The sequence below is a fragment of the Chiloscyllium plagiosum genome, unplaced genomic scaffold (assembly GCF_037043375.1).
Source record: "Chiloscyllium plagiosum isolate Xiang-an unplaced genomic scaffold, Cpla_swu_hap1 HiC_scaffold_110, whole genome shotgun sequence".
Classification (NCBI taxonomy): Eukaryota; Metazoa; Chordata; class Chondrichthyes; order Orectolobiformes; family Hemiscylliidae; genus Chiloscyllium; species Chiloscyllium plagiosum.
Window position 1 is genome coordinate 132,435 of NW_028270249.1, and position 7,566 is coordinate 140,000.

Genomic DNA, 7,566 nt, shown 5'->3' on the forward strand with positions numbered 1-7,566 from the left:
CTCGGAGAGATTTACCAGGATGTTACCCTGGGGCTGGGAGAGATTTACCAGGATGTTACCCTGGGACTGGGAGAGATTTACCAGGATGTTACCCTGGGGCTGGGAGAGATTTACCAGGATGTTACCCTGGGACTGGGAGAGATTTACCAGGACGTAACCCTGGGACTGGCAGAGATTTACCAGGTTGTTACCCTGGGACTGGGAGAGATTTACCAGGATGTAACCCTGCGGCTGGGAGAGATTTACCAGGATGTTACCCTGGGACTGGGAGAGATTTACCAGGATGTTACCCTGGGACTGGGAGAGATTTACCAGGATGTTACCCTGGGGCTGGGAGAGATTTACCAGGATGTTACCCTGGGACTGGGAGAGATTTACCAGGATGTTACCCTGGGACTGGTAGAGATTTACCAGGATGTTACCCTGGGGCTGGGAGAGATTTACCAGGATGTTACCCTGGGGCTGGGAGAGATTTACCAGGATGTTACCCTGGGGCTGTGAGAGATTTACCAGGATGTTACCCTGGAACTGGGAGAGATTTACCAGGATGTTACCCTGGGGCTGGGAGAGATTTACCAGGATGTTACCCTGGGGCTGGGAGAGATTTACCAGGATGTTACCCTGGGGCTGGGAGAGATTTACCAGGATGTTACCCTGGGACTGGGAGAGATTTACCAGAATGTTACCCTGGGGCTGGGAGAGATTTACCAGGATGTTACCCTGGGGCTGGGAGAGATTTACCAGGATATTACCCTGGGGCTGGGAGAGATTTACCAGGATGTTACCCAGGGACTGAGAGAGATTTACCAGGATGTTACCCTGGGACTGGGATAGATTTACCAGGATGTTACCCTGGGACTGGGAGAGATTTACCAGGATGTTACCCTTTGGGGCTGGGAGAGATTTACCAGGATGTTACCCTGGGACTGGGAGAGATTTACCAGGATGTTACCCTGGGGCTGGGAGAGATTTACCAGGATGTTACCCTGGGGCTGGGAGAGATTTACCAGGATGTTACCCAGGGACTGAGAGAGATTTACCAGGATGTTATCCTGGGACTGGGAGAGATTTACCAGGATGTTACCCTGGGACTGGGATAGATTTACCAGGATGTTACCCAGGGACTGAGAGAGATTTACCAGGATGTTACCCAGGGACTGAGAGAGATTTACCAGGATGTTATCCTGGGACTGGGAGAGATTTACCAGGATGTTACCCTGGGGCTGGGAGAGATTTACCAGGATGTTACACTGGGACTGGGAGAGATTTACCAGGATGTTACCCTGGGACTGGGAGAGATTTACCAGGATGTTACCCTTTGGGGCTGGGGGAGATTTACCAGGATGTTACCCTTTGGGGACTGGGAGAGATTTACCAGGATGTTACCCTGGGGCTGGGTGAGATTTACCAGGATGTTACCCTGGGGCTGGGAGAGATTTACCAGGATGTTACCCTTTGGGACTGGGAGAGATTTACCAGGATGTTACCCTGGGACTGGGAGAGATTTACCAGGATGTTACCCTGGGGCTGGGAGAGATTTACCAGGATGTTACCCTTTGGGACTGGGAGAGATTTACCAGGATGTTACCCTGGGACTGGGAGAGATTTACCAGGATGTTACCCTGGGGCTGGGAGAGATTTACCAGGATGTTACCCTTTGGGACTGGGAGAGATTTACCAGGATGTTACCCTGGGGCTGGGAGAGATTTACCAGGATGTTACCCTGGGGCTGGGAGAGATTTACCAGGATGTTACCCTGGGGCTGGGAGAGATTTACCAGGATGTTACCCTTTGGGACTGGGAGAGATTTACCAGGATGTTACCCTGGGACTGGGAGAGATTTACCAGGATGTTACACTTTGGGGCTGGGAGAGATTTACCAAGATGTTACCCTGGGGACTGGGAGAGATTTACCAGGATGTTACCCTGGGACTGGGAGAGATTTACCAGGATGTGACCCTGGGACTGGGAGAGATTTACCAGGATGTTACCCTGGGGCTGGGAGAGATTTACCAGGATGTTACCCTGGGGCTGGGAGAGACTTACCAGGATGTTACCCTGGGACTGGGAGAGATTGACCAGGATGTTACCCTGGGACTGGGAGAGATTTACCTGGATTTCCCTGAGAGACACCAGTCAGTGTACAGATATCTCACTGAGAGAGAGGGACGACTGAGAGACACCAGTCAGTGTACAGATATCTCCCTGAGTGAGAGAGAGAGGGCACTGAGAGACACCAGTCAGTGTACAGATATCTCACTGAGAGAGAGAGAGGGAACTGAGAGACACCAGACAGTGTACAGATATCTCCCTGAGAGAGAGAGGGGACTGAGAGACACCAGTCAGTGTACAGATATCTCCCTGAGAGAGAGAGGGGGGACTGAGAGACACCAGTCAGTGTACAGATATCTCCCTGAGAGAGAGAGAGGGGACTGAGAGACACCTGTCAGTGTACAGATATCTCCCTGAGAGAGAGAGAGGGGACTGAGAGACACCAGTCAGTGTACAGATATCTCCCTGAGAGAGAGAGAGGGGACTGAGAGACACCAGTCAGTGTACAGATATCTCCCGGAGAGTGAGAGAGAGGGGACTGAGTGACCCCAGTCAGTGTACAGATATCTCCCTGAGAGAGAGAGAGGGTGGACTTAGAGACACCAGTCAGTGTACAGATATCTCCCTGAGAGAGAGAGAGAGGGGACTGAGTGACCCCAGTCAGTGTACAGATATCTCCCTGAGAGAGAGAGAGGGTGGACTTAGAGACACCAGTCAGTGTACAGATATCTCCCTGAGAGAGAGGGAACTGGGAGACACCAGTCAGTGTACAGATATCTCCCTGAGAGAGAGAGAGGGGACTGAGAGACACCAGTCAGTGTACAGATATCTCCCTGAGAGAGAGAGGGGACTGAGAGACACCAGTCAGTGTACAGATAACTCCCTGAGAGAGAGGGGGGACTGAGAGACACCAGTCAGTGTACAGATATCTCCCTGAGAAAGAGAGGGAGGACTGAGAGATACCAGTCAGTGTACAGATATCTCCCTGAGAGAGTGAGAGGCGACTGAGAGACACCACTCAGTGAACAGATATCTCCCTGAGAGAGAGAGGGGACTGAGAGACACCAGTCAGTGTACAGATATCTCCCTGAGAGAGAGTGAGAGGGGACTGAGAGACACCAGTCAGTGTACAGATATCTCCCTGAGAGAGAGAGGGAGGGGACTGAGAGACACCAGTCAGTGTACAGATATCTCCCTGAGAGAGATGGGACTGGGAGACACCAGTCAGTGTACAGATATCTCCCTGAGAGAGAGAGGGGACTGAGAGACACCAGTCAGTGTACAGATATCTCCCTGAGAGAGATGGGACTGAGAGACACCAGTCAGTGTACAGATATCTCCCTGAGAGAGGGGAGACTGAGAGACACCAGTCAGTGTACAGATATCTCCCTGAGAGAGAGAGGGGACTGAGAGACACCAGTCAGTGTACAGATATCTCCCTGAGAGAGAGGGGGGACTGAGAGACACCAGTCAGTGTACAGATATCTCCCTGAGAGAGGGGAGACTGAGAGACACCAGTCAGTGTACAGATATCTCCCTGAGAGAGAGAGGGGACTGAGAGACACCAGTCAGTGTACAGATATCTCCCTGATAGAGAGGGAGGACTGAGAGACACCAGTCAGTGTACAGATATCTCCCTGAGAGAGAGGGGACTGAGAGACACCAGTCAGTGTACAGATATCTCCCTGAGAGAGAGAGAGAGGGGACTGAGAGACACCAGTCAGTGTACAGATATCTCCCTGAGAGAGAGGGGGGACTGAGAGACACCAGTCAGTGTACAGATATCTCCCTGAGAGAGAGAGAGGGGACTGAGAGACACCAGTCAGTGTACAGATATCTCCCTGAGAGAGAGAGGTGACTGAGAGACACTAGTCAGTGTACAGATATCTCCCTGAGAGAGAGGGGACTGAGAGACACCAGTCAGTGTACAGATATCTCCCTGAGAGAGAGAGGGGTCTGAGAGACACCAGTCAGTGTACAGATATCTCCCTGAGAGGGAGGGGGGGGACAGAGAGACACCAGTCAGTGTACAGATATCTCCCTGAGAGAGAGAGAGAGGACTGAGAGACACCTGTCAGTGTACAGATATCTCCCTGAGAGAGAGAGAGGGGACTGAGAGACACCAGTCACTGTACAGATATCTCCCTGAGAGAGAGAGGGGGGGACTGAGAGACACCAGTCAGTGTACAGATATCTCCCTGAGAGAGAGGGAACTGAGAGACACCAGTCAGTGTACAGATATCTCCCTGAGAGAGAGAGGGGACTGAGAGACACCTGTCAGTGTACAGATATCTCCCTGAGAGAGAGAGGGGACTGAGAGACACCAGTCAGTGTACAGATATCTCCCTGAGAGAGAGGGGACTGAGAGACACCAGTCAGTGTACAGATATCTCCCTGAGAGAGAGAGGACTGAGAGACACCAGTCAGTGTACAGATATCTCCCTGAGAGAGAGAGGGGACTGAGAGACACCAGTCAGTGTACAGATATCTCCCTGAGAGAGAGAGGGGGGACTGAGAGACACCAGTCAGTGTACAGATATCTCCCTGAGAGAGAGAGGGGGGACTGAGAGACACCAGTCAGTGTACAGATATCTCCCTGAGAGAGAGAGGGGACTGAGAGACACCAGTCAGTGTACAGATATCTCCCTGAGAAAGAGGGGGGACTGAGAGACACCAGTCAGTGTACAGATATCTCCCTGAGAGAGAGAGGGGACTGAGAGACACCAGTCAGTGTACAGATATCTCCCTGAGAGAGAGAGAGAGGGGACTGAGAGACACCAGTCAGTGTACAGATATCTCCCTGAGAGAGAGGGGGGACTGAGAGACACCAGTCAGTGTACAGATATCTCCCTGAGAGAGGGAGAGGGGACTGAGAGACACCAGTCAGTGTACAGATATCTCCCTGAGAGAGAGGGGGGACTGAGAGACACCAGTCAGTGTACAGATATCTCCCTGAGAGAGAGAGAGGGGACTGAGAGACACCAGTCAGTGTACAGATATCTCCCTGAGAGAGAGAGGGGGGACTGAGAGACACCAGTCAGTGTACAGATATCTCCCTGAGAGAGAGAGGGGGGACTGAGAGACACCAGTCAGTGTACAGATATCTCCCTGAGAGAGAGAGAGGGGACTGAGAGACACCAGTCAGTGTACAGGTATCTCCCTGAGAGAGAGGGGACTGAGAGACACCAGTCAGTGTACAGATATCTCCCTGAGAGAGAGAGGACTGAGAGACACCAGTCAGTGTACACATATCTCCCTGTGACAGAGGGGGGGCTGAGAGACACCAGTCAGTGTACAGATATCTCCCTGAGAGAGAGGGGGGACTGAGAGACACCAGTCAGTGTACAGATATCTCCCTGTGACAGAGGGGGGGGGGGGGGGGGGGACTGAGAGAAATCAGAGCGTGGGGTGATGGAGTTTGTGTGTGTCAGTGTGAGAGTGTGTGAGTGTGGAGCGTGTGAGTGTGAGTGTGTGAGAGGGGAGTGTGTGATTGTGAGTGTGTCTGAGAGGGCAACGTGTGAATGTGAGAGTGTGTGAAAGGGGAGCGTGTGATAGTGAGTGTGAGAGGGGAGCGTGTGAGTGTGAGAGTGTGTGAGAGAGTGGAGCGTGTGAATGAGAGATTGTGAGAGAGTGGAGCGTGTGAGCATGAGAGCGTGAGAGTGTGTGAGTGTGAGGGTGTGTGAGTGTGTGTGTGTGAGTGTGAGAGTGTGTGAATGTGTGAGTGTGTGAGTGTGTGAGTGTGTGAGTGTGAGAGGGGAGTGTGTGAGTGTGTGAGAGTGTGAGAGTGTGTGAGTGTGTGTGTGTGAGAGTGTGTGAGTGTGAGAGGGGAGTGTGTGAGCGTGTGAGCGTGTGAGTGTGTGAGTGTGAGGGTGTGTGAGTGTGTGTGTGTGAGTGTGAGAGTGTGTGAATGTGAGAGTGTGAGAGTGTGTGAGTGTGAGAGTGTGAGAGCGTGTTAGTGTGAGAGTGTGTGAGTGTGTGAGTGTGTGAGCGTGTGAGTGTGAGAGGGGAGTGTGTGAGTGTGTGAGAGTGTGAGAGTGTGTGAGTGTGTGTGTGTGAGAGTGTGTGAGTGTGAGAGGGGAGTGTGTGAGCGTGTGAGCGTGTGAGTGTGAAAGTGTGTGAGTGTGTGTGTGTGTGAGTGTGTGAGTGTGAGAGGGGAGTGTGTGAGTGTGAGAGTGTGTGAGTGTGTGAGTGTGAGTGTGTGTGAGTGTGTGAGTGTGAGAGGGGAGTGTGAGAGTGTGAGAGCGTGTGAGTGTGTGAGTGTGTGAGTGTGTGTGTGTGTGTGTGAGAGGGGAGTGTGTGAGTGTGAGAGTGTGTGAGTGTGAGAGTGTGTGAGTGTGTGAGTGTGAGAGTGTGTGAGTGTGTGAGTGTGTGAGTGTGAGAGTGTGTGAGTGTGTGAGTGTGTGAGTGTGTGAGTGTGTGAGTGTGTGAGTGTGTGAGTGTGAGTGTGTGTGAGTGTGTGAGTGTGAGAGGGGAGTGTGTGAGTGTGTGAGTGTGAGAGGGGAGTGTGTGAGTGTGTGAGTGTGAGGGGAGTGTGTGAGTGTGAGAGGGGAGTGTGTGAGTGTGAGAGGGTGTAAGTGTGTGAGCGTGTGAGTGTGTGAGTGTGAGAGCGTGTGAGTGTGAGAGGGGAGTGTGTGAGTGTGAGAGGGGAGTGTGTGAGCGTGGTGAGCGTGTGAGTGTGTGAGTGTGAGGGTGTGTGAGTGTGTGTGTGTGAGTGTGAGAGTGTGTGAATGTGAGAGTGTGAGAGTGTGTGAGTGTGAGAGTGTGAGAGCGTGTTAGTGTGTGAGTGTGTGAGTGTGTGAGTGTGTGAGCGTGTGAGTGTGAGAGGGGAGTGTGTGAGTGTGTGAGAGTGTGAGAGTGTGTGAGTGTGTGTGTGTGAGAGTGTGTGAGTGTGAGAGGGGAGTGTGTGAGCGTGTGAGCGTGTGAGTGTGAGAGTGTGAAAGTGTGTGAGTGTGTGTGTGTGTGAGTGTGTGAGTGTGAGAGGGGAGTGTGTGAGTGTGAGAGTGTGTGAGTGTGAGAGTGTGAGAGGGGAGTGTGTGAGTGTGAGAGTGTGAGAGTGTGTGAGTGTGTGAGTGTGAGAGTGTGTGAGTGTGAGAGTGTGAGAGCGTGAGTGTGTGAGTGTGAGAGTGTGTGAGTGTGTGAGTGTGAGAGTGTGTGAGTGTGAGAGTGTGTGAGTGTGAGAGTGTGTGAGTGTGTGAGTGTGTGAGTGTGAGAGTGTGAGAGCGTGTGAGTGTGTGAGTGTGAGAGTGTGTGAGTGTGAGAGTGTGTGAGTGTGTGAGTGTGTGAGTGTGAGAGTGTGTGAGTGTGAGAGTGTGAGAGTGTGTGAGTGTGAGAGTGTGTGAGTGTGAGAGTGTGTGAGTGTGTGAGTGTGAGTGTGTGAGTGTGTGAGTGTGAGTGTGTGTAAGCGTGAGAGTGTGTGAGCGTGAGAGTGTGTGAGTGTGTGAGTGTGAGTGTGAGAGTGTGTGAGAGTGAGAGTGTGAGAGTGTGTGAGTGTGTGAGTGTGAGAGTGTGTGAGTG